We start from the raw sequence: 21,186 nt of genomic DNA on the forward strand, positions 1-21,186 counted from the left end.
GCAGTGTTTAGCTTCCAGCTGGGGTTAACAAAAACATTCATGCAAGTTGTTCCCCTGGTTGAAATAGAGCTGCTGATGTAAGGAGAGGTTTGCAATGGTCAACTTGAATTTAGGATGCAGTCCTTGTTCACACAGAGAGTTGAGGGGATGAGTTCTGCAAGTAAGAGATTCTTTCTGACAGGGAAGATGACATTTGTGGGTTGTGTTCTTCCTTAGTTTTGCTTATTGGTTCTTACACTAGTCACACATTTTAGATAGCAAAATACACAAAATTTCTGCTTCAATGCACAAGTATATGTGATTTGAACCTTTACTCCTAAAGTCAAGGCTGATTCCTCTGAACCCTGTTGAAATATTGTCACACTACAATGTGTTTTTTCATCTGTGCGTCCTCCTGCTGCAATGATTTGAAGAAGTTGCATTACCATTCTTTCTTTAAAAACTGTCTTATGGAGTCCTCCATCATACAAGGAGGAGATTTATTGGAAACTATGACAAAATTACATCTTTTGAATTGTATTTAAGCTCTGATTCTTGTTCATGAGTCCTGCTGTGGCCTGGCTTTTGTGATTTGGCTTTATTTATCCTTCCCATCCTGAAAACCTGCTGCCAGGAACCTGTCCTCTCCATACCCGGCTGCACAGTCCACGACAGCTGCCACACAAACCTGCTCCTGATCTTTTTGCAGCCCTATCAAAAGCAGTCAGATTTCCAAGGGGTTGTCCTCAGAGTGGAGGCAGGGCCTTACCACAGTTTACTCAAGAACCACTCAACTTTCCAAACTCGGTGATCAACCAGAATGCATAAGAAAATATATGTTTCACATCACCGCTATATCACCTTTTAGTTCTACCCTGATTTCTAAAACAAAGACCCAAATAAACCAGTCTTCCTGGAAAATAAAACTGCTCTTCCATCCCAGTTTATTAATTGTGCAATACCTGATTGCCAGGCAATTTCTTGACAACGACCCTAAGTATTTGTAAGTCAGGTAGTTACATCTCCTTGCACTCCCCTAGCACCCTTCACCCAGGAAGACAAAACCACATTACAGCTATTAACAAAAAATATCTGGCAATGCCCACTGAAGGTATTTCTAGTAATTCTCAGCACTCCTCTAATACACAGCAAAAGTTATTTGATGTGAGAACATCCCATACGGGATTTGTTTCTTTTATGACCTGGATAATAATTCACATTTTCAGCTTTCTGACATGTGTAAGAGGATCTGTCTCCCACTGTTTCTAAAACACAGCATCCAAGTCTGCACTTGGTGGTTGTTTCCCATGGAAACAAAACAGAATAAATCCTTTGTACCTGCCAGTACTGCAGACATTCAAAACCTTTCTGTTACTTTCATTTACTAAAATAATATTACTCATTCTTGCATTGATATAGGATTTCTTTTACCTCCCATTTTTGCCTTCTAGTGGTCAGTGCATGACTGAGGTGCGGGGAAGGTATAGAACCATCACCCCAGAGAAACAGACAGAGCAAGAGAAGGAGGAGGCAGGAGGAGGGGAATGGAGGGAGGGAAAAAGAGAGAGAAATGTCAAAGCGAATTCCTAAACATCCTCTTTAGCATGGAAATATGTACAGTGCAGCTGCAGATGTTCCAGTCCAAGTGCAAATGACAGCACAGGTGTGCAGAAACACACACACACACACACACACTGTCACAAAGCAAGGGAGAAAGACAGAAATGATCTTACAAAGCTGCTGCAGTAATCAGGACACTTGCTCCTGAAAACAACCATGCAAGCAAACATTCTTTTGTTACGTTTCTACATTTTTTTCAATTTTCATTTCACTATTGCTATTTTTTATACCTCTCACCACATCAGATATTTATTATTAAAATAAAGGAAAAAGGCCTTACCATGCAGTGCATCAGGAAGAGATGAGAAGCACAGAGCATGCTGCAGAGATTAAGCTCAGCATGGCATTCAGATATCCTTTGGAACTGAAGAAAATTGTCCAACCCATTCTTCCTAACAAAGCGGACAAGTTTTCTCTAGGCTTGAATTTTTCACCAGAAGACAGATCCTTACAGTGCATTATATTTTCTTCTTCAGGAGATGTATTTCCTCCAGTTAAGTTTCAGCTCCGCAATGCCATTTCCAATCAGCTCTAAGAAGTTCTTCATTCCCAGATTCACGGTGTCATCAGAGGGACTCCAAAGAAAATCAAAAAGAAAGAAAGAAAAGAAGAAAATAATACCTTACCAAAGCCCTGAAATTACTACACTGAAAAGGACAAGATATAAAAATCCCGCAACACCCCCTCATTTACTCTATTATCTAGGTGTTTCACAACAATCAGTACTATCTCTTTGGTCTCATATATGCAGTGCTGATCATTTGTAACAAAGGAAGAGGCAAAAACTTTCCCAATTTACACATGATGCATTTTCATTTCTGCTGCTCAACTGTATACTACCAAAAACCCCTTTTCATCCTCAGGTATCTTTAAAACCATCTGACAAAAACCAGCTATCCCTTCCCCTTCCCAAAGAACATGAATATTAGAATTTCTAGAAAAGTGTTGAAGAAAATCTGAAAATAATAAAAAAATACAAATCAGACTCTAAAAGCAAAAGCCTTGAAGCAGGAGGCTTCTTGAGCAACGAGGTACTTTGCCTGAAGAATTTGGGGACGCACACATTAAATACCCTAGGGAAGGAGAAAGGGGAAAAGAACAGTGGCTAACAGAGTGTTTGGAGAAGATGGGGTGGGACCAAATGGGTGTCAGGCAGGAGTGGGATCCTGAGTCACCCTCAGCCTCCTGCCTGCTCGCTGACAGCAGCTCGGGCTTTCCCTGCACTTTCTGCAAAGCATATTAATTGATTCTGGTTGCCGAGCAACTAACTCTGGGGAGCCACATCGACGGCTCCGGTTCCAGCACAGCTCCAGCAGCAGCAGCATCAGCAGAGAGAGGGGATGGTCTCCCCCACCTCCCCTCTCCTCCTCCTGGAATCTGTCACCCTACCCGGACGTCCTTATCTGCCCTGCAGGGAAGCTTTGCAAGGAAGAAGCCCTCAGCAGGGCAGCAGGGAGGAGCTGGGATGCTCCCCCAGCCTGTGCTGCACTGGCAGGACTCAGGAGAGCAGCCTGACCTCACACTGACAGCAATGCCCCTCTGCCACCCTGCTCGGGGTGCCTGGGCCAGTGGGGCTGGTAGCCACGAGGAACCCAACCAGGTGGGTGAATCAGGGTGGTGCAGCCGCCTTCTGAAAAGCAGAAATCATCTGCGATATGTTAAAATGACAACAAAGTCCCACGGTTATCACAGAAACAGAATATCCTGAATAGGAAGGGACCACAGGGATCATCAAAGTCCAACTCCTGGCCCTGAACAGAATCCCACCACGTCCCTGAGAAACTTGTCCAAATGCTTCTTGAACTCTGTCAGGCTGGTGCTATGACCACTCTTCTGGGGATCCTGCTCCGGAGCCCAATCACCCTCTGGGTGAAGAACTTCTTCCTAATATCCAATCTAAACCTCCTCTGACACAGCTTCATGTCATTTGCTCTGATCTTATGTGAGTTTCTAGTTGAACACATAGCCACTTAAGCTGTGTCCCTGCAGTAACAGTAACTATTGCTTATTCCTGACCTCTTTATCATGTTGAGATTCAGAGCAGACACTTGTCTGGCTGAAAGGGTGGACTCTAAACCAGACACACCATGCAGAGGAATTGCCTAGGTGTCTTTGACATGTTTTTGATACAAACGGGATATCTCTGACAAAACTTTATAATTGCTTTAACTGATACATTTAAGTTCCATGGAAGAGCGAAGCGGCAAAGAGGCCATTTAGTTTTGGTCTATGAAAGAGATGGGATAACTGAGTAACTGGAGCTGGCTCAAAGGGGTTTCTCCTAGAGTGCCTTTACTGATGGCCCAGTAGGAGCAACACAGAGGATTTCTTCAAGGTTGATACCAAGGGGATGGACCCTGCAATTTGTGGCAGGGCTTCCACTGACTTCTGTGGCTCTAGAGTCTAAAAGAACTGCCCAGAAAATCACAGTGTCTGAAAGAGGACATTTCCCTTGTGGTGTATAAATCCTTAGTCAGATCATGGCATTTGTTCAGCACTGACTAAGCTGTCTTGCTGTTGCACAGGTAAGATGTAAGAAATGAAAAGACCTCAAGGTTTCTCTCCCTGTGACCTGGCAGAAAGTACAACACTAGATCTTGGCCAAACTGCTCACGCACGATTACTGTCAAAGATCTGAGCTAGGTCAGCTCTTTATTCAGTTATAGTGATAGGATAAGTTAAAGGGCAAGGCCCTGAGAACTACCTTAGCTTGCAGTCACAGAGCAGAATTATCTAATTCTCCCCTTGAAAAACTCCGCCCTGTATCTAGTAAGCCCTATCTAAGTGGCAAACACCAGGTCTTTGTGAAAAGGGACAGGTTATCTTAAGGAAGAGAGTTACTTAACTGCACCACACTGCTTTCATGCTTTAAAGAGAGTTACTTTTCTGACAGTAGCTTAACTGCACCACACTGCTTTCATGCTTTATAAAGAAAGATCTACAGTTTAGCCTCATTTTCTTAGCAAAGCCAGATGCTTCATGTATCTTCAGAGCTCAGGAAACCACGAGATCCTGCTAGCAGAGCTGCTGTATGAAGCAGATTACAGAATATATTCAGTTCATCCAATATGTTTATTGATATGAGCGTATACTGGGAATTCTTTATCCCCCAAGTACCACATCCAGAGAAATACAGGAACATTTAGACTAAGGGAACAAAGAGAGGTGGAGAGATTTCACAAATTCTTGCAAAGGAATTATTAAGTCTATATTAATGGATTTCACCAAACACATAGTAAAGAAAGATTTCCTTTAGCATGATAAGTTGTTGTTGTTTTATGTTTCCACTATTACTCCTTTACATTCATGCCGGTGCCTGTTTTTATCCCCAATACACTTCAAAAAGTGTGACAACAAAGTATTAATATTTTTATGTGCTTTGCTTTGTACTTTATTTTTACAAGGCAGAATACCAAACAGTGTTGAAATTCTTTGTAGTGGCGAAAATATCTAGAAGTTTTAGGGTAGGGCAGTTTGAAGGGCAAAACAATAAAACAAAACAACCATAGAAAGAAAGCAAGTTAACAACAGGTGATTTCAAAATGAAAGCAAACTAGTGTGTAAGAAGGAGCTATCAGATTATTAAAAAAATTTAGGAGAGGTAGGTTTGGAGATGTCAACATTTGTGCAACTTTTTAGTGTTTTCTTTTACAGAATGCAAGGCTGCTTAGATAAAATTCAGTATCTTACAGAAAGCAAGTACAGTATCCCTCTTTCACTTACACAAGACTTGAATTTAATCTCATAAAAATGCTTTTTATTATTCATTGAAAAGGCTGACTAATGCATATGTTCTATTCCTATTCCATTTTTTTATGTGTCTTTTCTCTTCTCACCTTTATCTTTTCAATAGTAGCATTATCCTCTGAGAAAATAGGTGTCCTGTGAGCCTAAGCACCAGAGCAAGCTAGGACTGAGTCAGCCCTCATTCCCTGAGGGAATGGTACGACTGGTGTCCCATCAACACCTGGCAGCACTCTCCATGGTAAAGCCCTTGATCCAGACAGGATCCCTACTGCAGCACCTTGGGCACCAAGTAACAGGAGGTGAAACAAGCATGGCACCGGGTTGGGCAGAGCCCATTTCTGATCTTAGGCTCTATTGCCAGGACCTGTAGTGAGAGAAAGTCCCCAGGGAGACAAACGGGAAGAAAAAAGACACTTCTGTCAATATGTTCTAGTCCAGAGTGTAGGTAAGGGCCAAGTGGAAAGGTGGTATTTGAAAAATGCAAATGAGTGCTGCAGCAAGCACGACGTCGTTGCTGAGGCCAAGGAACCAGTCCCTTGTTCTGGAGTGGATACCTGTGTGGAGGGACAGAGGCCACTCAGGGTGGATGGGCTCCTTATTGTGCTGGGCAATTACCCTCCTTTGCCCTGAATCACAGCAGAGGCCCTGGAGGCTTGGGAGATGGGGCCACAGACTGTCAGACATTTGAGAATTTGAAGCAGAAAAATCTCTGGGGAATTCTCCCTGCAAGCCAGGAGCAGGGAAGACCAGACAGCTGGAAGCAGAGGTGCACCAGCCTTGCTCTTTGTGTGCTCAGGCTGCTTCTGCAGTGTCTGTCAGCAGCAGGTGCCTTCCACAGCACAGTGCAGAGGCCACCAAGTGACACGGGAAACCTCCTCCCCTGCTGACCCAGCTGCTGCCACAGCATGGTCCAGCCACTGAAAGCAGATGAAACAGCTTGTCATCCTCTCAACCACAGCTTAATGCTATGAAGACCATCATTTTATTCCTTGCATGCCACACCTTTCCAGAATCTGTGATTTGAGAAGTGAATTAGATTTTTAAATGCAGTGTTGCATGTAAAAGATACAGTAATTTTAACAGAAATACAAAGATGTGCCCAGATAATGAAAATTATTTAACATATGAAATAAAAGGTATAATTCAATTATTAACCAAGTTTTGATTAAAATAAAAACTGGTGAAAATTATTTACAAATAAGTGTTCTGGGCATGTTTCTCATTTTGACCTTTCAAGATCCTGTGTCACATTTGCTATTCAGTCAATTACAGCACAAACAATTGAATTGATTTCTTGCCTTTTTAGTTTAAATGCCATAATACATGCAAGAGAGCCTGAGCTTCAGTGAGTGTATTTCCAGGTCATCAGCAATTAATTGAAAAATCTAACCATAAGAAATAGACCTTTATTTAATAAAAATATCCAAAGCATCACAGAGGATGTACACATAGTTCCATCTACCTGCAGAGTATTTAGCATTCCTAAATGATATTTTTAACATGTTGTAATTATATTATTAGCATAATAATTATTTTCCATATTCTATATGGCAACTGGTCTCTTTCTTTTCTATTTTCCATCAATGTAAATCAGACTAAGATACCATAGTTGTCAAAAACTTATGACACTAACAAAATGGTATGTGGTAAATAAATGATAAGTAAAGTCAGTAAAATGAAAAACATTTATGATTTGTTATTCTCTTTCTTTTTAAATAAATGCTGCTTTACTACAACTTAACTGCCAACTGAGTAAAGAATGATAAAAGGTTACAGCTGGTGTTTGATAATTGTTTGGTTTGTTCATACTTTCATAAGCTAGTCTGAAATAAATATTAGTAGATCTCACTTGTATTTCATTTAAGGAAAAGTAAACCTCTTACATTCACTGATTTCAATGAAATCACCCTTAATTTCCATCAGTGTAGCAAGTATAATCGATTGCAGTACTAACTTTTGTTCATGCAGAGTTAGCTTCAGTTTAAATTTGTTATGTACCAGTAATATAGCACTGCTTCCTTACATCACCCTAGCTCTAAAAATAACATTTCAATACTGCTGTATCAAAAATGTATGCACAAAAAATGTGACTACCTGGCTAGTAGCACAACCATTTTAATTGCAGAAAATATATACACTAAGCATCTTTATTTCTTCAGAAAATGAAAATCTGCTTTGAAATTAACTTCTTAATTAACTTCTTAATTTCATACAAATGAAATACAAATGAGTGATTTCAACCCATTAAAATTGATATCTTGAGCTAGACTTCTATTTCATACATGCAATATGCAGTGGCAGTTGTATTTTTGGGGGGAAATCGTTGATATTGAACACAAGCTAGATGTCAAAATAGAGAGTTTTATCCTTATCCTCTGAAACAGGTAGAAAGATGCTCCCTGATTTCTATGGGAAGATGACTGAGCTGTGTTCTTAGGAGACTACTCCAGCCTCATGCAGAAACTGCTTAGCCTGTTGCACCAAACAGAAGCAGCCTTGCCCCTCTTTAGCTGCTGAAATGGACTAGTTCTGTGCTTACACTGAAGCACTCCAGAAGACAAGCACTGTGTTCTGAGAGGTGATGATGTGTTTGCAGTGTCTGTGCTCGAAGTGGAATCTCATCAGAAAAACAGAAATCTTGCCGTGGAGCGGTGTAGTAAGATAGGACATGCAACGCATGAATTCATTGAATCCCAAGGGTGATCATTGCCTGAAATTCTTCTCTAGATAAGCATGTTCACACGTGGCAAAAAAAGCTCTCAAGCAGCAACAGTTATTACTGCTTAATAAATATTCACATTATTTCTCAACAGGCAATATACCCACTGGGCAAAAAAAATAATAGTATGCTAATGAAGGATTAGATAGACATGGGCTAAATTAGTCTTACTACAGTTCTGTTAAGCTTTTGGGTGTGTATTACATGACATTACTATTTAATGCCATAGAACAAGAATTTCTCTCTCTCTCACCTCTAATTTTTGTTTCTGTTTCTTTTTTTTTTCTTTATTGTTTGTTTGGTTTTGGTTTTTTTCCCCTTTAGCAAAAGAGGTAGAGGTTTCCTTTCCTGGGTTAACTTCCAAGCATTAAAAAAAGTAACATAACCTGAATATTTATATGATTCACACCTAAACCTCTTAATTGCTACAGAGGATGCTGCTAGAATTAATGTTGCATAGCAGCCAAAGTAGTCCTGAACGTTATTCAATACTCCAAAGTATACAGTATGGGTGTTGTCATGATACAACACAGTATTTGAATAAAGGTACCTTGAGGAATGTGACAGAAGCCAGATTTAAGCAGCTGCTGACATTTATATTCTGAATAGAGCTGATCTCCAGAATACCATCATTCTGTCTGGTAAAACCTCTCAAATGCCTGTTCATTCTTTGCTTCATAGAAGACTCAGCAGCCGGTTTGGTTTTCTTTTCAGCATTACCAGAAGTGTCTTTGTACGCATCCTTCTGGTGAAAATCACTTGGAACAGCTCAGAAAGTCTCTCAGGTTTAACAGAGAATGCCCTTTAGCTGGTGTGGAAAAAATCTCCATCAACAATCCTCTCTTTTAAGTCTTTTCTAAATAGTCACTCCATTGATTTGTATTTTAAAGGCTTTAGTGATGAATAAGGTCCCAGTATTCAGAAGGAATCCACAGAGTTAAATGATACCAGCAAAATACACAAATACAGATCCACAATGTGCTCTGAACTACCTCTTCTGAAAAAAAAAAAAAAAGGCAACCAAAAAACCACCAAAACAAGACAAGTTGAAACCAACCTGAACATGTTAACTCTTTATGATATATCTGTTTCTTAAATATCCCAAGTGCTTTCAGGCTTTTCCTCAGAGCTGGTCTCTGTTTAATTAATTAATCACAATATTTGCACATCCTGAATGCTTTGTTTTAATGTCTCATTCCCTTCTGTGGATTTCTCAGCTGTGAGATTTTAATGAGAGCCATTTCTCATGTTTTTATGCAGAATTATTATACGGAGGAGAAAGTGATAATAACTCAGTCTTCTCTTAATTACACTTCTAATTATTCTTAGAAGTTTATTTATAATTGTGTCTGCCAGCAGGATTTGTTTCAATTATCATAGCCAGATTGGAAATGGAGCTTAAATGAATTCTTTCTGTAAACAACCATATTTTAATACAAGCAAACAAGAAGTATAAATATTTATTTTTTAACTCAAAATTCGTCCTTCTCTGATAGTCATTCTTATAAACAAAAATCTTAGAGAATAGTGTAAAATTTTTGCCCTTCAATACTAATAATACATAAGGTAGCAAATGCTCTCAGAGGACAAAAAAAAAAACTTAATTAAGACAAAACTTATTTATGGTCAAAAAGTCTTTTTTCTTTCCGTAAATGGTAATAAGGGCTTTTATGTTAAAAGTCTTCAGATAGGAAGCCTCACCTCTAGAGGCACAGCAATGCCATTACTCAAAGAGAATAAGTGTTCTTTCAAGGGTGAATGGGAAAGAAATATCTATTTTTGATGCTGTTAGATTCCCACTTGCAAGACAGGAAACCCCTTGTTTACCACAGTATTTCTACAATAATGCAGAAAAGTACGCTGCCCAAAGACCTCAGATTAGGAAATCCTGTTTTCAGGGAGAAACTGTTCAACAAAAATCATCTTTAGAAATTACAATCCTATGCATATTATTTCATTTTTTATATGAAATAACCTTATTTTAACCACAGTAATAAATCTAGAAGTGATTACAGGACAACTGAAAGAGATTTAGAAATGGACATTTCAGTATGCACAGATGGTTGATATACACATTCTCTTTCAATACTATTAAATGTATAAAAGTTAGGGATTAATTTGGAGTGAGATCCATATCTTGGCTATGGAAAGGAATAATAGCTATTGTTAGGTAACGGGTTTGTAACCCGACAGACAGAAAATGACAATGTGCTATACTGCTTGTTTAAAATCCAGAGACAAACAGCTTGCCATCATATTAAACACGTTTCCCTTCAACTCCGGTCCCCTGCAAGCCCCTGCTCCCTCACCAAAACCAGCACGGGAAGAGAAGCCTGTGAGACTTACCTGTTTGCCTTCAGAAGATGAAGAAGTTTAAAGCATCAAAGTTCTCGTGACAATCAGCCACTAGCACTTAGCTTATGGGGAAATAATTACATTCTTCCATCTTTTAGCTTTCTCAGTAAGTGAAAGCTGGTGATGGATGCCAGCAGCCTTGTTAAAATATCACTGTAATCCGTTCAAGCTCTGGAGATTGCTTAGAAAACCAAGTCATAAACATGCAGTGTCTCTAGCTTCACAAGCAGCTCAGCATTTTCCAAGCGTGTGCACGTCTTCCTTTTCCAGTAATGTACTTCACAGAGCACTCGACCTATCTTCATTTGGGTAGAGAGAACACAGTTGTTGAAAGTAAATCCTCTGTGAACAGAAGTGTTCTGTGGGTTTGTTTTCTCACATCAAATAGTTATTATTTTAGGAAAGGAGACACCCTTTATGGTTTTTTTGGTTGCTGCTGTTCCCTTATCAAGAAAAAAAAGAATAAAAAAAGCTTCAAATAGAAAAGCAAGAAGCAAAGAGGATACAGCAGTTCAAGAAGCAGCAGGCAAGGATGGGTGTCTTGTGATTGCTTTGAGTTAATACTCCTCAGGGGGAGTTGAAAAAAGCACAAATACAGCAAAATCTGTCTTACAGAGTAAAAATCTGTTGTATAAGCCAGTCTCTGGCAAAGTAAAACAGCATGTGCATTTATTCCATTAATTTCTAGCATGCCAGAGTGCAAAGGAAAATGGTAGTTTTCTGTTTACTAACAAAACAACTGGGAAGGAGGAAAGAAAATTCAGTATGCATAACTTTTCTAATTGTTTCTGCTCTCCTGAGAAATGTATCAGACCTATTGTGAAAGCGGTATTTTTCAGTACCACAGAATATTTTATCATTATCAATATTTTGTGGAGCATATGTGGAGGATGAACAATTAAGTGCTGCATCCCCTAGATGCAAACAGCACATTTGCAACTGGTCTTCCAGTAGCTTAAATGTAACAGGTCTTTGGGCTCTCTGGAAAATATGAATATGAAGAACAAGAATCATAAGTACTGAACACTTTGGAGTAACTGACCCAATTACTGGCACCAAGTGATGGGAACTTCAGCCTAAAAACCTTAATTCAAATCTCCCTGAAGCCCATTAAAACAGATTTTGAGAGGCTGTGGATGAGGACCTCTGCCAGCTGGCTCCTTTGTCCCTGGGCATCAAAACACAGCTAGATCACAAAATCACCAAAAACAACTTGGAAGGAGCTGGTTGAAACCCTGCTCTGACCTGAAGTTGTCCTGGATGTGACAGTGTGATGCTGGGTCTGAATCTGCTCAGATAATATATGCAGCACAAACACATGCCTGTTCCCTTCAGGGCCAAAAAGAAAACAGTCCATTTATTTGTAGGATGAGCCCAGTCACAGACCAAAATGCCACTGAGCCAAATGCTATTCAAGCAGAAAACAAAGAAACTCCTCAGCTGCATGAATTTACTGTCCAGCTGTCACCTTTCATACTTTCCACACATACTACCCACCTGCAGTGCCACCAAATCTTGCAGAACACGGTGTTCTTGACTTTAAAGCTTTCTAGTTATTAACCCAGCTATACTTTGGGTCATTTTTTCCCCTTAGCAGAGCTTGATCTAGCCCTGTCCAATCAGTGAAAACATCATATTTTGAAAAAAAACCAATTATCTCCTGTTTCCATTGCACCTTGTTGCTAGAGAGGTTGGAGTCAAAGTGCATCTGTGTTATACACTGAAAATATGGGGGAAAAGAAACAGAGCCATGTTTCATATTTAAGCTCTGAGGAACTGCACATGCCAACTACAGCAAATACCACATCCTTGGCACAGAACAAATCACTGATAGCTCAGGGCTTCGCCTTAAAATGCTGTAGCACTTATTTTGTGTATTTCTTATTTTCCCATAGTCACAATTCTACATTTTGCTGCAATCTGAGTATTCTAGGCTTACATATTAATGAAAAACTGTCTTCCATTTGAGGGAGCTTCAGGGCTGATCCTGTAGGGGAAGCATTTGCTCTTATGTCCCTGAGCATTAGGCATGCTGTCTTTCTGTATCTGATGCCCACGTGGAAGGCAAATACTCTTTTGAGATGCACTGCAACCCCTCTGACTCTGGAATAGCAACAGATAGGAAGGGGAGAACAGAGTTTTTTGAGCATTGAAGAGAAAATCCCAGCCCAGCAACTTTCAGTGGCATCTTGAGTTGCATCAACTCCATTCAGACCCTGCTGTGTCCCTAAGAAAATTTCCCTCCTCTTGTCAGCTTTGCAATTTGGCTGGGTGTCTGAGCCTTCCCACTGGCACAGGGTTGCTTTCCAGAGCACCACATGCAGCATCCCTGAGGTGAAAAAGCAGTAAAGCAGGAATTGCATCATCTAAAACAGCACATGCAAGCAAACTGCACTTCTACCCACAGAGAAGCTGCCACAGGTGCAGCAGGCAGTGCTTTGTGCACACCAACACACACTGAACTGCAGATGAGGGGCTACTCCAGCACTGCCACTGCAATCAAGTCCCTGCTGTTATATGGCAGAAATCTCAATGCACCTCCTCTTTTCAACTCACATTTGACTTCTAAATATGCTTGCAATGCATTGTGTATTTTTAGCACACCCGGGGTTCCTATTTTGGGTTACCAGCCTGAGAAATCATTGAAGAGGTCTGATGTTGAATGAACCTTTGTAAGACTGGTGCATTTTAACATTGGGCAATAGGAGAGGAAAAAAATTAGAAAGACAGATATAAGATATCAGTAGCTTCTTCCAGAAACAGAGGTCAGTGGCCATGAAGTTTGTCACTATCTTGTTAAGCATCAAGAACTTCAATGTTTTGACACTACAAAGTGCACCTGCCTCTGGAAATTATTTTGAATGTCTGCATTATCCCTCTTCCATCAGATACAATAATCTTTGTGCAAAAATATTTGCTTTATATTCTATACAAAATACTTCCAGCACTCAAAGATACATTTTGGGAATAGAGGTCAACGTGTGTATGTCCCAAAGGTAGGATATTAATAACACTGGAAGATCTATAGTTTTCCATGAGACATGGCATTTCAGCTACTGACTGTAAAAAATTGAATTTGTTCCAAGGGCTGTTTTTGCATAGGAAGGTGACACTACCCTTGCAGAGGACTTATGGGTATTCCCCTCTCATCCTGGGAGAGCCTGACTGTCCCAGGAAGGACTCTGAGCATCTTTAGTGTTTTATGAAGGTCGGAAGGAACTGAGTACAGGTATACAAGTTCCTCAAGGAGCCAGGATCCTAACAAGCATAATATAATGCTGTATTGTGTCATCTAGATTTTCTTACATATTATTCCAGACTTGGAAAGACTGGGATCAATTAATTTTATAAAATACCTGTATCTCCCCAAGCACCAAAGACCTCCAAATATTATTTTTCTTTATATCCTGCTCAGAGAATCCTCATCAAAACAATTCTTTCTCTGTATCTTAGCAAGTTGTTTTCATTAAATAGTATATCCTTGGTTTAGCATGATTTCCTTGGTGAAATATAATCAAATGGTGAAACAGTCCCAAGACCAAAAAGAAAATACTAAAAAACATAACTACTAAAAGTTAGCACTGTCCAGGGTGCAAAGCCTTGTGAGAACAATAAACAAGAAACACAAAGATAAACAGAGGTGGAAATTGGTGTCTTTAACAATAACATTGCTTTTATTTCTAGCCAGAAACATAAATCCTGATGCTCTCTGTGCATATCCATATTCATACCTGGAATAAATTTATTTGTGTTTAAAGAACAAGTCCCAGTACATGAGATTGAGGAAGCTGAGTCTACAGCTCAAGATTGTGCCTTAAGTTCAGCCATATTTAAAAATAAAAATCTGTGATCACTTCTACTTGTAGCTGCAGCAGCAAGAAATTGGAGAACTGTGCTTAATTTTGATTAAGCTAAAACAGTTCTTTTATGTCAGACATGAAATCAGTTCTGACACTGCAGAGCTGGATAGGCTGCCACTGGGCTATCTGGTGTTCCCTGTAAGAGTAGAACCTGAATTTAAATATATCCATATCATGCCAACACACGTGTCAACATGAATCTAAACTGACAAACTTTTTAGCCTTTTATTTATTGTCCTGTGTTCACTGTAAGTGCTCAAATATGAGAAAGTAAGTGCCAAGCTTGAGAAAGAGGCAGAATTTTCTTCATGGCTCAGAAACAGAAACCCTTTATCAAAGGAAATTTATTCTGGCCTTTCAGGTGCTTTAAGAGAAGGTTACAACACATTCCTTTCCGATACCATGCATGTGATGAATGGGGGAATACTGTAATAAGCTGCCAGGATATATCGATAAAATGCCATTTTTTCCTCAGACTTTCATGAACTCTATAGGGTCCACTCTGAAGTAAGCCAGGTCCATTAGCTCTTGAAAAAAAATAGGTTTAAACTGCTTGATCAGCGCTCAGAACCCTAAAAACAAAAGATAAATTACAAAATGGAGGTGAAACAGAAAGAGGATAATTGAAGGCCAAATCAAGGATAAAAGTAGTGGTGGAAAGGCTAAGGCAGGGCTAAACATGTCAGGGAAAAAACAATCTGTGGGAAGATAGTTAGAGGTATAGGTTGAGGAGGCAAATGTATGACAGCATTGAAACTCATGTTAAAAGGAGAAAGGTGTGAAGCAAACAGCCTGGCATCCTGAATTCAGGTAAGAAGGCAGAAGACCCCCTCAAACTACAACTTGATCATGTCATTGAATTAACTGCCTTGGTCAAATTCTCTTCTGATTTAATCCCTGGCAAAAATTGAGGTGGGGGGGGGAAGGACAGACTGAGAATTATTTTAATTTGAATGCTCATCTTTTTAAACAGTTTTAGCCTGTCTTTCTGCACTAAGATTTTATTCAAATTTCTTACTGAGGGCAATTCTTTCATTTCTGTGTTTGCTACATGCCATAGAGTTGTCTGGGATCTGGATTCCTAGAACCAAATTACTTTCTTACCAAGGACTGGGTCAAGTTCTTGAAATCTGAGCTGAAGCAATTTCAGAAAATACTGCTTCACCCTTTCAATGTCATTTTCAAATTAAAAATCACCACCAACAAGCTGCCAGAGGAGCTGTTTAAGCTATGTAGTTCTGCACTGCACTGATATGTATTAGCTATGATCTTACGGAGGGTTATGCTGTCTCATCTGACCAGAATGGCAATTTCCAGCCCAAAAGTAAGCAAAAGTTGAGAGTGGTAGCTTTTAAGTTCTTTTGACTCACCAAACCACACCAGTTTATATTTTTTCCTTGCTTCATTTTTAATAACATGTATTGTTTTTCCACCAGGTGCTACTCATTCAGTGAGCGTAAGAGTTATCCAACTAGAATCCCAAAGGGATCACCACCATGGATGTAATGGCAACAAGTGTGGGACTGTTATATTTTACAAATATAAGCTTATAGGGAAGGAACCTCAGGAGGTCATCTAGCAAACAGTTTTAGCCTGTCTTTCTGCACTTGCTTATTAGGAGTACCCAACTTGCTCCCAAGCTTTGCTGTTTTGCACCTCTTGAACAGATGGGAAAGACTTTTTTATTTCTTCTCAATTTTTTCTTTGACTGCATTCCTTCAGGAAAAGACAGTGCTTATTATGAATGTATTACAATCATTCTCACTGCATGCTAGACTGTAAAGTTCATAAAACAAAAAAAATACATGAACCACAGATATCTTATATCAGTTTCTGTCTTGATTCATGCATTGCATGAGGAAGATTTTTGAGGTGGTAAAGAAAAGATCACATATGGAAGATTCAGCCCAGTCATCCATTCATGCAACATTTGCATTATAGAGCACCTGTGACCAGTTCTTTCTCCAGAGCACTTCAAAGAGTGTGTGCAGTGATATTTTTTAACTTTGAACAAAAAGAATGTTTGCATCCCATGTGACTCATTAACTCGACAGAGCCATAAAATGCCAATCGAGCTACATGTAAAGAGGACTATAATAGCACAATGAGTCTGTAGTTCTATTTCTAATTAACATGGCTTAACTAGACACAATGAGCAACCTCATAGTGTAAGCACACTCCTGTGACAGTCCTATGAAAAATAATCTGGAAAGGTTCAAAGGATTTCAGTCCAAAAACCTGGTTATTTTTTCTATCATCACAACTCCATTTCAACGTGCAGCTTTTGAAGGGAGCAGTCAAGAGCAGTACTGGAAGATGAGGGCCAGTATCATCATTACCCATATGCAAAACAGACACAACACTTACTTCCCACAAAAAGACTGTGATGTTTTCATTATCATTAATAAAATGCCTTACAATTCACAGATGGAAAACACTGTCTAAAGTCAAATAGTTCTATCCATAAGAAAGGTTTTGCTTTTCAGTCCACAGACAGCCACTGATTTGCTTTGGTCTTTCTTTTTCCTAGAGAATATTCTGTTGTTTGGTCTTCGGTTTGTACTTTTATCCTCATCTTTGGAATCAGATAACACTGGGTTCTGGCACAATACTTTGCACATTTGCCATACTGAATTTTAAAGAGCCCCACCATTTTATGAAGTCAGGAAGCAAATTTTCAGTTATAGAAATGCTAGTACCATATACATTACAAAATAGGAGGTTTTAGGACTGTAAACTCACAATCTTCACCAAAAAGTACCACTACTTTTCTCCAGTGATCAGATTTTTTTATAGTTATTATCTTTTTTAAGATCTCTTATATTTATCCAAGAACAACAAAATCAGGGACTCAAGCAAGGAATAAATAGTACTGTTACCCATATCTGTACTGTACCAGCACTTTGTCAGGAGCAGCTATTCTGAATCTGATGTCCTGAGGCACTAAAGCAAAGGTCATGGTTACTTGTGCTCATGAAAGATCGTGTGGTCTTTCCCATAAGCTTTGGGTGACAAATGCAGAACCTTGGACAAAATCCAACTCAGGAAATTGCCTCCTAACTACATACAATAATTTCTACAATTTCAATTGAGTAATGTATTTTTTCCACACTCCATCTTAAGCTCCTGTTCTTGGGCAGCCTTCAGTAACATGCGCATTTTACACAAGAGTTGTTTTGAATTCTAAATACTCCTAAATAGTTAAATTCCACGAAATATTTTAGCAACTGGTTTCAAAGGAACCATAAAAGCTCAAGCTTTTCTATTGCCATTTTATGCTGAAGAATTTTCTTGTGCTAACACAGCATTTTCCTAAACTCTGTATCTAACTTCATAAATTGGTAATTTCTGATTATTTTTATTCATTTTTCTCCTACATATATTGGAAAGAAAACCTCCCTTTATAAGCTATCTTGTTAGAATCTGATTGGGAATTCTTAGCATATGGAAAGAAGACTTGTTTCTTTGATTTTACAATAGCAGATCTAATGGACAATATGTTTTTAGTTGTTTACCATAAAGCTGAACTAGTTAGAGAAGGACAATGGTCAAAGGCTAGATACTTTCTTCTGCTTCAAAATGTAAGCAGAATCCCTGAATTAGCTTGTAATGCCATTATGAGCCTGAAATTTGCAGAAAACATTAGGAGTAAGATTCTGTGAATATTATGTTTGAAGGTTTTGGAAAAACTTAACTCAGTAAAGACACCAAAGAGCATAATCCAGGCTGGCCGTCCCACAGTAATTTCCCAGCTGAACATTATCTGCTTCTCTCCAAGAGCAGCCCCTGGGCAGTGACCCTTCTGAGGAGGTCCTGGATCTCAGCTGGCTCTGTTCCAGGAGCTTGAGCAGGATCAGGTTTATACCCAGTGAAGGGGGGTTGGCTGTCTTGGAGCACAAGGAGTGTCACACTAAATCACTTTTAACAGATTTTGTTTTGTAGACACGTGTTGTTTCCACAGGTTTTCACACCTGTTGGAAACCTCAAACAGTTCCATAAATGTTGAATGACTTTGTTCTAGATGTATATTCAAGGGCTACACCTTTTGTAAAAACATAATTCGCACAGTTCACTTTGTGAGTTTTTCTCTGTATTACAACACCCAATACTGGATGAAAAATATATTTATACCCTGTGAAGAAAAATTATCTCCTATGAAGAGATAGCCTGTAAGGTTCTTCTTGTCTACTTAGGCTTATTTCCTTCTAACTGCATATATTTTTTCTGCAGTCAGTTTTAGATAATCATATTATTCTCAGCTAAGTTTTTCAAATGATATATGAAGTACTTATTTTATCAAACAGCTGCCACCAAATAGTCTTAAAATGGAAGATTAAAATCCTCAAAGTCAGTCAGTGACAGCGTTATACTTGCATATACAATCTTAATACAGCCACGGGTGTAGCAGTTTTGAATGTCATTTGCATATACTCCTTCCTCAACATAGGATCTTCTTAGGATCTTAAAAAATATATGTGAAACTCAGCAGAAAATTAAGACCACATAGCATTTTCACAGATAAACTACAGGAAATAGAAAAATGTTTGTCCATAGCTTTTGAAATCCCATACATTTAATACATTACAGTTTCTAATATGTGCAAGTGAAGCTGGGGTGTGGGGAGGAAGGAAGAACTGGAGGGGTCATGGAATAATAATCCTATTTTAGAGGATCGGTAATCTATGAGGAAGGTGCCATTTAATAGAAAACATCAGCCTGTAATTGCAGCCCTAATATGATACACAATGAGTTGCATGCTCAACAGTGCTCTTTGAGGTTATCAGGAAGTGGAATACTCTGGATGTTTACACATTCTTTCAATAATCTTCTGTATCCAAGTTTGGGGTTCTTTTATTTCTTCACAGCTTTAATGGTCTTCTAATACTGTTTTCTCTTGTTTTCTTTTGTAATTTAATGTATTATACACCTACTCATGAGGATAAAGGGAACCAGCTAGGAATATTTTCACAAAAACTATTTTGTTTAATAGAGTGAGGAATAATTTAACAGGTATGAACACATACTATGAACAAATACTTAGTCCTGTAATTTATTTCATCTCTGACAATGCATTTCTCTTTCTAAACATCTACTGTACAAACTTTTCCCAACCAGTTCTCATAAAGTACAAAAACATGGGTGATCATTGTTAAGAGTTAAAGTTCTGATTTAAACTGTTTCAAGCTGATCAAAATGAAGCAAAGTGTTTTCTCCTTTGTACTGTTATGCAAAATTTCCTTATTAAATTATTGTTTAGTGGAATTTCAAATATTTTGTGATGAAATCCAGAAACAAGGAGAGAATCCTCGCTCATATCAAATATACAGAAATATTTCCTCCAATATGCCCATTTCTTAGAATGCTCTTCATCTCACAGACCTTACAGTTTCAAGTGCATAAATATCAGAAAGAAGAGTGGTATTCATAACCAAACCAAAGAAAATAGATATTTTTCTGCTTTTTATTTAGTTGTCTTTTTTTTTTATTTAATTTCAGCTTTGTCCATCAGCTAGTTATTTAAAACTTCAAATTTTCTTCCCAAAGAACTTATTTATTCTTGTCTCTCCCTGGTGAAGATATAGGACTAATTTATATTCAGCAAACACATAAAAATTCCACAAGATTCTGCATAAATATTTCTCTGTCCTTTCATACAATATTTCATTGCTACAGAACTTGATTCCTCTACACTTTTAACTGAATGCATGTTCTATACCTTTTAATAAATCATAAGAGAATACCTAGTAGAGAAGAAGAAAGAAAAGTTAAAAATGCTGATATGGATTTCCTATATCAAAAAATTTGCTATTTTTCCTGTAGCAAAAAAAAAAAAAAAAAAAAGTCCTAAAAAAAATCCCCTCTATCAATCTGACAATTTTAGAGCCCATTTTATGCATAGCCTAATTCAACACACAGCAGAGATGCCTTGCCCAGTGTCCTGGGGTGAATGTATGCTCCAGTATCCCCATTATCTGTTTTTTTTCTGCTCAGAAATGGACTCTGTAGCTTTAAAAACTGTATGTAAAGCTGTATGGATTGATGGTTTGCCACCAAAAGGGCATGTTACAAGGATTAAGGCAACAAAAAATTTCATCCTAGCAGTTTTGTTGGCCTGGAGAAAAATTATAGACAATAAATATTTTTTCCTCTAGTCTGGTATTTCCCATGCTCTCAAAAATGATTATAAAGGTCTTTTTAGGTTTAGGTTAGGAAAAAAAATAAAATTATAATTTCTCAATTTAGGGAAATATATCAATTTCTAAATTATTGCAAAGTAGGGCAGATGCACCAAAAGCACTTTTAGAATGGTAATTTTTAGTTTTCATGTTTCAGCATTAAAATTTAGAGATTAAATTCTCTTCTATTTCCCTCTAGTGACTACTTTCATTGAAATAGGATTTCATTCAGATTTATTGTGAAGTAGCAGAATGGAAGATGACCCCTTAAGGCAGTCACTCATTACTCTTGTAGCAAATTATGTAATTTCTGAATTGGATTTCCTGAGCACATGAGGCATAAGAGGTGTTGTAGTTAAAAAGAACAGTGATGAGGATCTAACATAGAGAAGGGCTTTATTCAAGTTCTCTAAAATGGACTTTGAAGGTTTTTAGTTTTGGTATCTGCTGCTCTGTGAACATGTGTTTTGAGATCAACTTCCATGAGTTCAGGTGAGACCATTTTTCTCATGTTAGGACAGGTTTTAAATAGTATGAATCAATTACTTCCACATAACGTGTTTTGAGATCAACTTCCATGAGTTCAAGTGAGACTTACCATTTTTCTCATGTTAGGACAGGTTTTAAATAGTATGAATCAATTACTTCCACATAAAAACCTGAATGCCTATTTGACATATATTTCTGTCTATCTGGGAAGGCATTAGAAATTTGCAGGCATTGGAAATTT

The 21,186-nt window shown here is 38.4% G+C and overlaps 1 long non-coding RNA gene across 3 annotated transcripts in view; it reads right to left on the minus strand.

Moving 5' to 3' along the window:
• The window catches only part of LOC120503864, a 35,176-nt gene extending 30,800 nt beyond the window's left edge, over positions 1-4,376 (minus strand). Inside the window, exons 1-2 of one of the 3 annotated variants that reach the window (XR_005627866.1) lie at positions 2,710-4,376; positions 1,880-2,174 (exon numbers count right to left, since the gene is read on the minus strand). This is a non-coding gene — a long non-coding RNA (uncharacterized LOC120503864). Of the gene's footprint in view, positions 1-1,879; positions 2,690-2,709 lie in introns of those variants that run through there. The other 2 variants (XR_005627867.1, XR_005627865.1) reach the window with 2 other exon arrangements.
• Between the last annotated feature and the right edge of the window lie 16,810 nt (positions 4,377-21,186).

Source organism: Passer montanus, unplaced genomic scaffold, assembly GCF_014805655.1.
Source record: "Passer montanus isolate IOZ18808 unplaced genomic scaffold, ASM1480565v1 scaffold27, whole genome shotgun sequence".
Lineage (NCBI taxonomy): Eukaryota > Metazoa > Chordata > Aves > Passeriformes > Passeridae > Passer > Passer montanus.